Below are 16,420 nucleotides of genomic sequence, written 5' to 3' on the forward strand. Positions count from 1 at the left end.
TTTTTCAGTCATGTTTTTTGTGTGTGTGTATGAATGTATGCATGTGGGGAGGGGGGTGTTGTGATATCTGTATACAGATTGATATTCATTTGTATGTTAAGTTTGTGCGTGTCTCATTATGTGTGATGGGCAATGCAATGGGGGTATTTGTGTGGGTGGAATTGCTTTTTTGCATGTCAGTGGTGCGGAGGTGAAGCTACTAATGTCTCTATTTATGTTCTATACCATGGCCTCTTATTGGTTTAGTGGCTAACATGATGAATGAGTTGTTACGTATACTGCTTTTGTCATTTATTACTCTCTTTCTCACTTCAAGGATTCTTCATAAATCAAAATGTCTTTGAATGTTAGGAGCTTTGAGTTGTAATTTTTCATTCTTATAATTTTTATATCCTCTTCCAATGAGAGGGTTAATGCCATCATTTATTAGGTGTTCAGCAAAGATATAATGAGGATTATTATACTTCAAAGTTCTTACATGTTCTTGTATCCTATTTTGAAATTTAGTTCAATAGAGTTTTTCGCGATTCTATGATCCACATGGCGAAATTTATTTACTATTACACCTAATGATGTTTACACTTGTATTTTGCTTGCTCAGTTGAATTGTGTATGACTCTCTAATTTATTGGTTTTAGGGGATAGGAGCATACATGATGATTCAGCTGGTATACTATGTCCAACAAAAGAAAATGGCGTTCTAAAAATTTCGCCACTCGGGTGTTGCATGTATGCAAACAATGGCAGTATTTCCGACGACTGGAAGCACAGTATTCACTGCTGCTTATGAAGTCATGATAACTGCTGCATGCTTTGCTGGCCGGTCAGACTCTCACGGTATGGCCCATCTGCCATCTACGGCGCTCCAAACATCCAGACGAATTCGACGGATACCATTCTGGAAACGAGTCGAGTTAGATTTATGCAGTCAAAGTCTAATGCACGTCATCACAAAGTAGACTGTGATTTAACGTCAGTTCATCTGGTCTGTAAGTTCCATAGATTTACAACTATCATCAGATAAAATTCGATGACGAATTGATATGCGCTAAAATTAATTTTAAAAAGTTGTTTATAGTTATGCACTAAAAGGCCAAAAAGAAGGGAACTTTGGATAGGCTGGACATCGGATTGTATAGGACAAGAATGTTTCTAAATTCTGGAACTAATGGCTGCACTTAAAAATCTTTCCTTCAGGGGAGACCACAGACATATAAACTTTTTTTAAGGAAATTTCCGCCACTTGTCTGTTAGTTGGTCATTTAATTCACACAATCACGATTTCGGTTTTGTACCCATTCTAAGTGTGTGTTGAACTTAAAATTAGAAAAGCATAATCGTATATATGTTAGAATGGAGGGGATAGAAGCGAGGGGTTATTAAGTGTTGTCATCACTCAACAAACATTTCTTATGTCTCATGGCAAAGTCAGTTGACCAACAGAAGTCATAAATGCAGGGCACAGGAATACATTAGCTGTTAAATACGCCACTGCATATTTTAACGGTTTCTCTTTGTACACAGTGTCAGCCACATTATATATTTTCGATACATATTCGTATTCTAAAGTACAACAAGTAGTCTTAATGCTAGAAATATTTTTGTTTCACAATGACACATCACGGATAGGTCAGACATATTTTAACATGGAATTAATTTTTCAGTTAGGTAATAAATGCTTGTTTCTCTGCTTTGTACTGTGCTTGATTAATTTTCAGTTCAACATTCACTTCAGAATGGCTGCAAAACTGAAATCATGACTGCGTACATTAAATGAACCATTAACAGTCAAATGATGGAAATTTCTTAAAAAAGGTGTGGTAGCACTTGTTGTGCCACTGCAATATCAGCTGTAGAAGAACGACACCACTCACGTGATTCTGAATTAGAAAAAAAGTGCACTTCAGAGTGGCAACAAGTTATCTGTTCAAAATGAGTTTCTTGATTGAACAACTTCACTTTCAGAATCGTGTTTCCTTTGAAAGTAATTAATACTATCTTTATTGCATCTTTAAATGCAACTCATGTTATATTCTATACTGTAGGATATGGCAATGTCGAACCTATGGAATAACAACAGGAATGTAAACAACCACAACAGTACATTCAGACTGCATCAGAAAACACAACTATATGTTGTTCTGCACATAACTGTATAAAACTTTAAATTGTATGACTTTTTAACGGCCAAAAATTGAAAAAGCAGGAATCAAATGGAACAGAAAATCATGAAAGAAGATGTTGAAAAAGTGAGACTGCTTGAAATTCCAATCAAAGAAGTTAATGAGAAATATTCAGTCGAGGAAGTGTGTGTTAGGTGCAAACAACGAAAACAAAAGAGAGCGGCTATGAAACCCCTTTAATGAAATATTAAGTTTTCATGCGTACATTAATGATGAAGAGGAAACAGTATTCTGTATTCATACTAAAATTTAGAGAGCGTGCTTATGACTTCGCATGTAATTGGGATTTTAAATGTAGCATATATATATATGCAGTGCAACTGAGAATAAAGCAGCAGTCCAGTAAGACAAAACTGAAAGCACATAGCGTTTTAGTATAATTTTATGAATTCATAAAGACTTTATTTCACATTACAGTTTTACGCTCAGTATAACTCTCTCAATATTTAAACGACCATAATACAAAGGGTTCGACAAATATTTAAAAAAATCAACAATATTGGTTCTCATGACATCGAGTTTCATAATTCTATTAAATAATAATAATATATCGTGCTATTGTTTGGCATGAAGGCAGTTTCAAGTATCCTCCAGGAAAGTTACAATTTAGAAGAAGCTTACATATCCCATACAACCCAAACTTCCTCTATGACTGTCATTAGTTATAACTAGATACTGAATTGAAACGCTTTAAAAATAATCATAAAGTATGCATTTATAGACTAAAATGGCAAAAATATATATTGAAACTCTAAAAATATTTTCCATCATTTGCAAAATATGTAAAAAGAACACCGACCACAAATTTCAAACACACTGATAGAAAACAGAAACGTTTTATAGGCTGAAAGACTGTGCTGACAATTTCTAATATCAATGGTAATCATTTCACCTTTCTAATAACGTTTTGCCATGTCAGCTACAATACTGTCGAAAACTATGCTGCATGCAATGAGGAGTGACAGTTGGCGTCGCTGGCTGTCTTGCTACAGATGGCCAGTTCTAATCCGATCACTACTAAATGGTTATTATTTACTTTCTATCGCTTTGAGAACCTTCCATAACTGCCATAAGCACCACATTTGGGAGACGATGAAAGAGGTATGACCGATTCCCTAATGTGGTCTCTAGGGAGTCGTGATCTCGCTTCTCTAAGTCTCCAGATAGTGAGAGACAAGATGCATCAGTTTATGACAGATGGAAATGTTGGACCAAGTATGCAAGATATGGCTGCAACGAATGTCGATCTCATATGTTAGGAGGCAACAGAGGTTGTATAAATCTTCAGCACCAATCTTCACCATGAGTTAAATGCGCCAGGAAGAATGGACCAAACCAATTCGCACTTTGTCTATCTCAATACCAATCTCTAACTTCAGTCAAATGCGCATGAAAGAATGGACTTGACCAATTCAGACTTCATCAGTCTTCAACGCCGAATTTCCAAGATCAATCAGATGTGTCAGGGAGAATGGACTAGATCAACATGGATGGAGTTCAACATGTCGAACGTGCCAAGAAGAGTGGATTCGACCAGCATTGATGTATGCCACAGCTGTCGAACGACACCCAGCGCCATACAAATGCAGGTACATCTGACTCTTCTGTCAAGAATAAAGCCTGGCGGAAGAACTGACATATGGAGAACAGAGTACAACAAGGCAGTCTTTTTTCACTGTGTACCTCCAGAACACATTGTACAGTACTGCAGAGAAAGAATTCGAGTGTTCGATAGCTATTACACCAAAAGACCTCAACCATCACAAGAAGTCATAAGCATGGCATTCAGCTGCTGACGATTATAGTAGACGTGTGTGACGAAACCGTCTCCATACCCTGGAAGAGGTCAGTCCCCAACATGCTATAGCTGCTCCCTGTCGCCACACAGAGCAACAAGCCACTCGCATAGCTGACGAATCGATGGAGGTGAGACCATTAGAAACGAATGTGATCCGTGGACGACAGTTACCAAGATCTCAGGCAGTCTCATCGCCATCTTTATCAACGATTACAGTGTTGGATCATTAGTCTATTCAATGACTTCTTTTTCCATAATCACCTAAAGAATACTATGTTCCATAAAATGAGAACGATTGTACTGAAGTCGAGAATGAGAAATACATCCAGTCGACAAAAACATGTTTTGAAAGAATAACTATCAATTAGAGAAACAACCTTTCAAATTTATCGCTTTAACACAATGTAATCATAATGTTATGGCTGCATTGAACTCCTTGCAGACATCACAAGCAATCAAAGACTGTGGCAGATCATACCTCCAGATTGGTAAAGGAATTCCAACAAGCACACAGGACAAATACTACACTAGGTAGTTGTTTGCTGTTGAAGTAGTCACAGTGTCATCATCAGTAAGATGGATTCCAGTCCTCAATCTAGATGCTAAAGCAAAACTGCAAAGCTTTTGTCGATTGGATACAGCTACTTGGGTTCCCAAAACAGATTTACATTCCAGAGCAATCACAAGCATTTTAGGTGGTGAAGGAGAACCTTGATCCCTAAATGTCATAGGCAGCAACAACTCATCGCAAAAGGTATGTGTGTTGGAACAGGAAAACCATACAGAAAGGGTAGCAATGTGTCATAGAAGATTCATTCTGCTCTCTTACAGCTGCAGACAGCACGGTGGAGGTAGTTACTAACAAAGTGCCAATAAGATCTGTCCTGAATGAGGAACAGCCTGGCATGTGTCGGCCATTCTGACACAGTTTTTGGATGCTTTCAAATCTGAAATAGGGAAAAGACAGGCCGAGCAGACTATGATAAAACAACATATTAAAACCAGTGGGGATCATCCACCAATTATCTATTGTTCATATAGGTATCACTAACTGCATGACGCATAATTTTAAGAAATTAGAGAAGATGCTGCAAGATGACATCATTGAACCTCCAGACAGCTCTTAGTCTGTCGCTGTGGCCCTTGTGATGAAGAATAATGGCACATAGCGTTTCTGCACGAGTTACTGATGACTGAACAAAATCATGGAAAAATATGTCTGCCTGATACTGTGCATTGATGGCGATGACACTCCAGATTGGTTAAGAGGAGCAAAACATTTCTAGACTGTGGATGTGCAGACAGGCTGTTGGAAAATCTGTGTTGATCCAACTAAACTACTCCAAAATGTGTGAGTAACATTTGCATCTTCCATAATCGTTGAAGTAATCATAGTGGAAATATTATCCAGTCACCTATATTTTCAAATTTAAGACCACTAAATTCTTGTTTATTGTGTTTACTGAAACACAAACAAAGTTGGAGTTTCCTTCATGGACAATATGATAACACTACCTAGGACACATATAGAAGTTACATAACGAGCCACGGATGAAGGATGAGTAAATTTGAAAGACAACAGATGTATTGCAGGATGAACCATCAGGCACTTGGCTTGCGAATTCATACCACCAAGATACCGAGATGATGCAAATTTCAATACACATTAAATGTTAGATCACAGAGACTGGAAAATGATCCAGCAGCCCTACAGGAATGCGACAGCAGTTGTCAAAATGAAACACAGTGATGCAAAACTCTACAAGAGTGAGTTAAGGTTTTCCACAGCGATGCAACTTCCTCTTCATTCTCCAACACATATGTTGAGGGCGCAATACACAAATTTAAAGATACATATGTTAAATGGAGAAATAATAATACGGCAGTACAGGTAATACGGCAGTGCTAGAGAATTTGAAAATAGCCTCGAAACGTCAATAGAAGGCTAGAACAAGGTGCTTTCAGAAACATACAAAATAAAAGTGAATGAAAAATAACAGGTATCCTTATGTGTAGTATGGTTCCAATATCAGTAAACGTACGTCTGGATGGAGAAAATCTGATGCAAGACGCCAGCTTTATTTACATGGTATCAGAATAACAAAGTACTGTAGATAATGCCAGGAGATTTGAAACAAACAGCATCCTCTGTACTGGAAAGGCTTGTGCAAGACAGTGAAAAATGGAGAACGAAAATTGTTAACCTTCAACCTATGGATTGAGGAAAAAAAAAGTGTTGACTGAAGATCATGGATCGAGAAGGAAGGTAGACTTATGGAATGAGCATGCAAGTTGCAGAGTGGTTACAGCTCCCTGACGATAGAGGGCAGAGATGTGGCAAGATGCAGTCATTCACTCTGTAAATGGTGCAAGTCTTTCATTGGTGACAGCTGCCAAGCACATAGTGGAACTACAAAATGAAGTATTAATACTGATATACCTGAACACAAGAGGAACTCGAATTAAAAAAAAATTAAAAATCAGATGTAGTGAAACATTCTTTAGGGTATGGAGCACTCCAAATAAAATTCTGTGTGATGTGAATTTTAGACAATACATTACAATGTAATGCAAGCTTGTATAGAGACACAACAGAAATTCGTAAACACCATAACAATTTTTCACAGGAAGGGAGAGGGGGTTAAATAAAATGAAAGATGGATGCTGCATTATGACGAAGAGAGACATTGTAGCAATCACTTACTTTTAAACAAGAAAGCTGTCACTCATCAGAGACATTCATCATGACATCACTACATAGTTTATAATACCCCTGTCAATTCGGGCCTTTTTTAGTTTTATTTGCATTTGCTAGTGTTTATCCCTGAATATGTGATGAAGAGATTTGGAGGAAACATTAGTGAATGCTTTTATGGGATTACCTTGACCACTCAGTCAGGACATTTGAAGACAAGTGTTGTGAACTGTTTAAAACCTATTACAAACTCGTGTAAATTGATTGTTATGGGAGGTGTTGCAGGCTGTGGTTAATGCATAAGTTAGCAAATGAATATCAATATCTAACATATAATCACTGCAATAAAATTAAACCATTTAAGAAAGATAATAAGCATATGATTTGCTCTGTTAGTGATTCCACCTGTCCATTGTATATATCGATTGCGGCACATCATATGAAGAAGACCAACCACTACCTTTGAAAATAAAAATAAAAATTTGAAGAAATGTCTGAGACAATAGTAACAGACGTAGAACATGTGTGTGTCAAATTACAAACAAGAAGTGTTGTGTTGCATTATTGAAAACAAGTGAAAAACTGAAACTCAGATTGTGTGCTATAGAAATATCCATAAAGAAGTGCATTCAGCTTCCAGCTACGAAACATCTGGGAAGATGCTAAAGTAGTATTGTTGTTCAAGAAGGATGACTGAGAAAATCTTGATAATTATTCCTCAGTAAGACTTCTAACGCACCAAATAAATTAGTAGCTCCATTCCTGACAACCAGTCGAACATGCAGGACTTCACAAAGGTTTCTCAACTGATGACCACATGCAGACCACCTGAAGTGTGCTTGAGTAACCATAAAATGCAACTACAGCTTACAGTTAATATTCATCCATTGTCGTAAAACGTTTGATTCAGCAGAGGTGTGAGCAGCTATGAAAATAGGATTAATGGTGTCAGTGAGAAGTGCTTATGGGGTCACAAATGACATTTACAAACTGACAACAGTGGTGGGCTGGGTAAATGGAGATAGTATAATAGACAAGATATCAGGGGGTGAAGGAGTTTACCGTATATGTACAGTACCTCAAAAACCTTTTATTATGGCCACAGAAGATGTCATCAAAGACTTGGTCTAGGATAGAAGCATCTAAATTGATGGCCAGTCACTGAATCACCTTCTATTTACAAATGTCATTGTCGTTGTAAACTGAAGACCTTAAATAAACGACAGCCCTGACTAAAGAACTGAAAGTTATATCTGCAACAGTTTATTTTTAGCTGATTTTGGTAGAAGCTATAATTTGAGTCCAGACAATCAGCTAAGTATAGTTGACAATGAAGCTACTAAAGTCGTCTCCCAGTATATCAATCTTGGCCATAAAAATCAGCTGGACAAAATCAACCTAATGGCTAAAATCAATGACCTGGAGTTGGACTGCATTCAGAAAGCTTCAGTGCATCCTCTATGGAACGAGTGTTGTGATAATTTTCAAAACAAAAGTGTACAATATATGCTATGCATTCTATCAGTAACAACGTATAGTTAAGAAATATTCATTTTCACAGAGTCACCTATTCATAGGTTGTAGATTACAGCGTGTACTAGCAACAATGGTGATGTTAGTGAAGGGCATTAACAGCAGAGACAAGATCAACAACAAGTCATCGGGAGAGCAACACAGTTACAGACATCCAAGAGCAAAGTACAAGACATAAATGCCAGTGGGTTTACGATATAGCTAAAAGTGGAAGAATTTGGAAGTGCCCTTCATTTATCAAAGGATGAATAACGTCTTAGGATGAAAGAAAAGAAGAAAACTGACAGTTTGACTGTCACTCAAAATTATTTGGAATCTTGACAAACTATTTTACCTTGAATGATTTATTCTGTCACTTCACAAAATATCTGTCTCAATCTTCTTGTGCTGTCCTATACAGATTACACATACTTGGAAAATGGAAGACAGTTGAGAAAACCATTTAGTTAAAATCAACATGTGAACCACAGTAGGACGTACTCCAATACATTGGTAACTGCAAAGTAACATCAAAAAGGTCCAAAGTATACTAGAGGATGCTCGAAGGAACTATGAGGTAAGTAGGATGCCGAGTATCTTATCGGTTTAGTAGTGAAAACTGTAGAGACAAACTACAGGGATGGCACTGACATAAGCTGGAGGACAGTATGTGAAATACAAACACTATTTTCCACTGCAGATGCCAACTTACCTTGCATTACTATACTATCATACACTCTGGAATATTAAGAACTTTCAAGTCACAGTTGTAGGTTGATAGATATTGAAGTAGCTGCCATGAGCGACAGGACGGTAAATAGGTAATTTCACATCATGAATAATCTACCAGACATCAGTCAGTTCTATAAAAAATGTAATCATATTAGAATGAATCCAAAAAATATAATATTGAAACAATATTTAGGAACAGGTATCAGCCAATGCAATTAAAAAATGTTAGGTAACAGAGCGATACCTGTCTGTAAGTGTAACAGATTAGGAATTTTCAGAAGAGGAATTTTTAACTATAGGGAATTATAGGAAAAGACATGTAAATGGATAATTTAGGTTTTGTCTTTGCTTAAAACGTTTTTATTTTTTTAGTTTTATTGTTTCTCCTTTCTGGTGCCCAATTCCTTTCTTATTTTCTTTGATTTATTTTAATACTTCTTTTGTCCATGTGTCTTAATTTGCTTTTAGTTTCCTCTTTCATTTATGTACATTACCTTTTGCTGTTGTGTTTTACTGAACGACCTACAACCACCTTTTATTTTTTCAAAGGATTCTTCAGCTCTTTCTGTCAATTAAATACTAATCAGGTTTCGTATGTGCATGCAAAATATAAATATTTTTCTCCAAATTTCATTCATAACTTTTTCCAGTAGATTTGTATCGTTGTGTATTATCTCTTATTTCAAATACTGGTGCTATTGTTGTATTGTTTAATATCATACCCAACATCTTTCTTTCTTCTTCCATGATGTTACTTTTTTATCACTTCTGAAAGTAGTTTCTCTGAATAATTACTTTCTTGTATTGTAGATTTTTTTATGTCTGTAGATGGTGTTGTTCTTGTAAGCATTTTTCTAGATATAATCCTAAATTTGACTTCCATAATTTTATTCTGACAACTTCCATTTCTCCTCTGTTAGGATTGTCGAATTTTTTCCAATATATATAATATGATTCTCATGTTTTCTTTAGTCATTTTAATTGAGTCTCTTTATCATTACTCAACACCAGTTTTTGTAATAATTATTATTACCAAGCTATAATTAATTTCGTCATTTTTACTGTTTTCCGTCTTATCCTTTAGTTGCTTTAAATTCGTGGAGGTATGTGCCGTCTATGCAACTAAATGAAGGCAGTTTGTTTGTTGCCATACGCGTTTCGCTTCATTTATTTGGGAAGCATCATCAGTGGCGATTTCCAGCACTGCTAACACATATATGTGTTTCTGGAGATGTATTTGTTGGTCTTCATGCTCCAGTTAGCCGAATCAGGTGTTTTTTAGCCACTTGTCACATCACATTTCACTTTCACTGCCATTTGGCGATCAACATATGTGTGTTTGCAGTGTGACACTGCAAACACACATATGTTGATCGCCAAATGGCAGTGAAAGTGAAATGTGATGTGACAAGTGGCTAAAAAACACCTGATTCGGCTAACTGGAGCATGAAGACCAACAAATACATCTCCAGAAACACATATATGTGTTAGCAGTGCTGGAAATCGCCACTGATGATGCTTCCCAAATAAATGAAGCGAAACGCGTATGGCAACAAACAAACTGCCTTCATTTAGTTGCATAGACGGCACATACCTCCACGAATTAATTTGCCTCCCAATACATATGTTAGATATAAAAGACAATAAGTTACAGATAAAAATAAGATGTTACCTACTTTTGGGAAAGTTTGACTAAATGTTACTGTGTCCTGTTTGTATAGAGCCTTTCTATATGTTTCACTGCTGTGTCTATAGCTTACAGCAGTCACAGAATTGATATGCAGACTTTTTTCTTAGCACAATTTAAGTTCAACATAAGTAACTAAAGAGAACTTCAATCTTTCTTGTGAGCACAACTTCATCACTTACATAAAGCAGTTATCATTGTGAACTAAGAAAATCGTATTACATCTCCAATTGGATCTTGAGTCAACACCTACATATTATTTAACTGTTCCATATGCCTGAATGTGTGAAACAACCAACTGGAGATCTCATCAACCCTACACTGTGTGTCAAGAGCTGGCTGACTTTACAGTGTGACCCTGGAGTACTACCTCTTTCCTTCAGAGTACAGCTTTTTGGTTCAATGAGGTGAGTATTCCTTGCACAGGACGCATTCTAATACTCCTGTAATATGGGAACTGTAGGTGTCGCTGAATACACATTATTGCCTTTTCTGTACCATTTATTTCAGTATAAAGAACAAAATCTGTGAGCAATACTGTAATGTGTGAAAATCACAGTATAAAGTCATTTTCTGTTGATGAATGGTATAAAATAGTGGTATTACAGACAATGGTGGCTGCCTCATAAAGAAGACTGAAAATAACTGATGAAGCAGCAAACAGAAATATTAACAAAGAAAGGGAGCTGCAAGGACGTAACAGCAGTTAGCAAAACTGGGCTATCATTAATGATTACTTGGCAGCTAATTGTAGGCTATACAACTGAAAGTGCTTCCAATGTCGCCATGTGCTAAGAGATTCTAGAGATTAGACTGTATTAAAATGCTGCCTAAGGAGCTTTAAATATACACCCTTTACTAAATTAGTTCCATATAACATCCCTGACAAAGTGTGACATGTAGAAACGTGAATTTTTTGAAAAAGTTTGGCTATTTTTGAGATACTATAATTACAGTTTTGATCTCTCAATTTGTTTGTGCACATGTCATCCTGTGACTCCTAGAGTTTATCTTGTCTGAGATACCAAAGAATGGAATGGAGCATCTGAAATAATTCCCTTTCCATTCTAACAAGTATTTGTTACTTGCAAGTCATGAGTTAAGTTTGCTTTAAACAAGGAACTTTACAAGCAATCTGATGACTCCAGCGACATCTTGATTCTCTTCATGGTGCAAAAGTTGACAACCATTTATATATATATATATATATATATATATATATATATATATATATATATATATATATATAAGGTGCAATAAAAAACTGGATTTTTAAAAAAAAAATAGTTCTATTTATTCATTTTGCCACTAGAAGCAGTCCCAACTGGATATTATGCACTTATCCCAGCATGTAGTGCAATCCCCAAAACTCTCTGCGAGCTCTATCTACAGGACAGCTTTTAGCTCTGTCAGCATTACTTTCTAATCTCATCTTGCTCGTAAAACGTAGGCTCTTTGAGAGTTTTTTTTATTTCGTGGGACACTCAAAAGTCACATATGACCATGTCTGGGACGTCATTGTGATATTCCTTTCAGCCAAAAATTAACAAACATGGAACAAAGTGCGAACAGATTCATTACTGTGGTGAAAAAGCTACGAATTGTTTCACAATAAACGTAGTCATTTCTTTAGGACCGCGTGACGCAATCGGCTTTGCACTTATAAGCAGTATTTCTTACTGAAAATTTGGCCACTAAAATGAAGAACACCATGAGCAAAATAGTGATATCATTCCACATTTGTCGAGCACTTTTTCGGTCATCGCAATTCAGGATGCTTTCACTCAGACAACTGAAGCACAGTTCCAACGTAATACCCATAAACGCCATTCGTCACCTGTTATGACATGTGTCAGTAGATCTCCATTGTCGTAAACCTCAAATAAGAACACCTGAGAAAACTGCATTCGCTGCTGCTGTTGGTGTTCTAAATTCAGCACTTTTGGAACAGATTTCCCTATCGAAGTTTCAGACCCAAAACAGTCAAAACATTTCATATCTCGAGCCAACTCATATTACAGTACATTACATTAATCGTATTCCATGGCTACCATGGAACGTCGTCTCCAGAAGTCAATGATGTACATTTCATTTAATGTAAACACAGTACAGTGAAATGACTTTGCAGTATTGTATTACAGTGGTAATTATGACTATAGACTGGCCATAAAAGTTAAATTTAAGTGTTTCAGTGAAGATATCCTTTGATGGAGTAGGAGTTTCCTAACATAAAGCTCTTCAATACAGTCTTCAACTACACTAAATTATCTACATGACATTCAGAATGCTTGAGTAGGTTGCTCAATGCATGTGTATGATGTTACTGACTCTGTATTAATGTTAACACCTTGAACTGATTCTAGAGATTGTTTTTAGTGCTAGTCTTGCATTTTCAGTATTTTTACAGAAAAGACAAATATTGGTAATGACAAAAGACGTTAACGAATATATTTATTGTGAGGTACTTGTCAAAACTCCCTTTTTCCTGAAGAAAGCTTTTCAGTCTGTTCTAGGAAATAGTCAATAAATGCTGAGTTCACTGGAAGGTAATTCCCTAACCTCTTAGTGAGAGGCTTTATGCAAAAATAAACTATTTTCTTCATTTTTAATATCAGTGTAACAGCAATATTTGTACTTCAAACAAAGCTGAACAAAGGTCATTCGTTAGGCACTGTAAGATTTTACTCTTATGTGGAGCCACAGTAATATAAAACTTTTTGAAAGATGTAAGCACCAATTCACTGTACAACAGATTTTAATTCCACAGTCTAGATTATGTCTTTAGGCCTTAATCAAGTCTTATAAGTATCCAAAATCGTTAGAAATATATCGAACACAAGTCACTGTCAAAATGTGTATATTCGATTACATAAACTAATTTTGTCAAAAGTAAATGTGGGAACATGGTGTAAAAGGCTAATTTACTGGCAATTACTGGCAAACAGCTTAGACACACCGTGACGAAGTTAAAAACCTGTCAATTGTTCATCTGTTTTACCCCACAACCATATAAAGTGAAGCAGTCATGATAATTGCCAGAAAATTAGCCTATTACACAAATGTTATCTCATTTACTTTCGACGACATTGCTTTATATAACCAAAGATACATATTTTGACAATTACTTGTGTTCTACTTAAATGATTTTATATTATCTTGTAACACTTCATAATGGTCATAGGCAGAAATGTGAATTGTGGAATGAAACCTGTTGTACAGTAAAATCATGCTTATATCCTTGAAAAAGACTAGGCATTGTGTTTCCCAATATAGATAGTGGTCCAGGTACAGGTCCAAAATCTTTACACTTTGTACTTCTATTTCGTTGATAAACCTACTTCATAGTATATATAAGCTTGATGCTGATTTACAGCTCACATGTGAATCATGATATGCCAATATCATCAATGATGATTTGTAGTTGGTTCATAGCCCTTTATTTCATCCTTTCCACGATTTGATTGCCTTTGATATGCTGTGGCAGCCAGGGCATTTGTAATATACAATGTCTTCAAGAATTTCTTCAAAACGCTTATGTCGCTTTTAAACCATTGTCTTACTCAAAGCAGACTCTCCAAAGCAATGTTCAATATTTCTAAGTGTTTGCAGCATTTCATTCCATTCTTGTTAAAAAAACTTTGAGTTTCTCTGATCTATTCTATATAAAATAAAAAACTGCCAGTATTACCAAATCACAGCTAACAGCAGACAAAGTATCTGATACCACTTACAATGAACAGACTTTCTGGACATGTTTACCGGCATAACAAAGAAAGAATACTCTGTAAGATAATCAGAAGAAACCACAGATTTCACACAGACAATTACATTTTTTGAAGCTGTGTTTAGTGTTAACATCGGAAAGGAACTCAAATAATTGTACAGTAAAAGTTTCACAAATATCATATGATATGCACAATAGTGCGCTACTGCAATAAAGAAACACAGAAGTGTGAGCTAGAAACAAATATTGAAGTTTGTTAGATTTTTCTTAGAAATTTCAAATGTTCAGATTTGGCTGATATACTTGTATAGTGATACCTCATTTTTTGCTTGTTTTGCAATGTGTATCACATATTCCCAAGACACTATAAAAATTATTTCACTCAGAGGACTTCAAGTACACAATAAGCGAAATTAGATATTAAATTTGTATGTAATCTCAGGAATAGTAATATCCTTGTAAATATTTTTTCTGAAATGCATTGTAATTTTTAAACATTTATAGTATATGGATGTAATCACTAAAAAACTAAAGTGATGCAAATACCTTACAACTGCTGATATATCTATAAATGAGTTTAATTGTGTTACCTTATAATAAGTTTTGGTTGATGAACACATGTGAAAAGAACTTCTCTGTGTTTGTTTTGTTATTTTGTCATTCTGTATATTGCTACCATCAATCTTCAGGATTTGTTTTTTCCTGTAATCAAAGGGTCAGTCCTAATGAGAAATTTATTTTCTGAGAGTGAGTGCAGTTTTTCGTAAGGGAATGCAGTTAACTTTTGTATCATTACGTATCAGCCATTCAGTAGTTTTATTCCATTATTTTTTGGTAAACGAATTTTCATTTAGTTCTGAAAGAGAAACAATCACAAAAAGTTAACACTTCTTCATTAGCTCAGGGATAATAAGATATTAATGCTAATAAACCGAACACTATTCCTTAAACATGTTGTTACCATTAATATCCTAACACCATCCCTTTCAACAGCTGTAGATGGCTAGAATACAAAATAAATTGTGGTTATTTTCAGTCTTCAAGTTCGTTTCATTCATGTGATATCAGGTTTTCTTACACAGTAGCTTCACTGAAATACATATTAAAATGATCAATACTTATCCACTGTGGTATGGTTCATGGAGGAATTAGAAAACAAAATTGTTCCACTTGTTGTAATTACAGCCATTTAACTCTGTAGTTCGTGTTTTGTGACCAGGTACTCCTATTAAACACCTCCAAGCAAAATTGCTAAACGACTTCATTAGAAGTACTATTAGAGGTTCTTAATGTTAATTTTTATATCTATAATGTTAGTATTTACTTCTAAAAGTATCAGTTTTAGGCAATACTTTGCAATGCTTTCCATAACATGAAGACATCAGTGTTTTATGTTTCGTTGACTGATGTTGCAAATTATTGAGTTTAAATGAAGCACAAAAAGAGAATTCATGTTCTTGAAATGTTTAATTGGTATTCTAACTCATGTCATTACAAAGCATGAGAGTATCATGTTAGGTAAATGACAATATTTTAAAAATGATCATAGCTTCAATATCATAAATGGATATAGATTTTATACCATTATAAGTTAATAGAAAAATGTTTTACAAACAAAAAATTTCAATAGCCTACTTTTAGATTAGTTGAAAGTTCATAACAGGCAGGCACAACATGAACACACAAAATGAAAGATTTTGATGTGGCTACCTGCAGAAGCGTATATTACATGACACCACTCACTGATGTTTGGTGTGAACCTGTATGCAAAAAGATCACATCAAATTCATCAGATCTAAGAATGTGGTTATTTAAAAAGATGTAATACTAGTTGAAAATATTAATCATCAACTGTCAATTACAAAAAGTGCAAATCTGCTAAGCGAACTGGTTTCTCTGGTACATTAGGTTTGAAAATATAACACAAATGTGTACTATTTGGCAAATTTCTGTGTCACAAAAGAAGAGAATTTATTCATGTATGTATGTTCTGTCTTTTCGAGTAAATGAAATGTTGTCTCTTTTTGTTTTTTGGCAAAAAACGAACTGCTCTTCATTTAGTAGCAAAGATAGAACATACCTCCATGAA

The 16,420-nt window shown here is 35.4% G+C and overlaps 1 long non-coding RNA gene across 2 annotated transcripts in view; it reads left to right on the forward strand.

Moving 5' to 3' along the window:
- The first annotated feature begins 10,283 nt into the window (after positions 1-10,283).
- Positions 10,284-16,420, forward strand: part of LOC126291888 (uncharacterized) — a 40,320-nt gene continuing 34,183 nt past the window's right edge. The window contains exon 1 of one of the 2 annotated variants that reach the window (XR_007551905.1): positions 10,284-11,014. This is a non-coding gene — a long non-coding RNA (uncharacterized LOC126291888). The remainder of the gene's footprint in view (positions 11,015-16,420) is intronic. The other variant, XR_007551904.1, reaches the window with a different exon arrangement.

Source organism: Schistocerca gregaria, chromosome 9, assembly GCF_023897955.1.
Source record: "Schistocerca gregaria isolate iqSchGreg1 chromosome 9, iqSchGreg1.2, whole genome shotgun sequence".
In the NCBI taxonomy this organism is placed as follows: domain Eukaryota; kingdom Metazoa; phylum Arthropoda; class Insecta; order Orthoptera; family Acrididae; genus Schistocerca; species Schistocerca gregaria.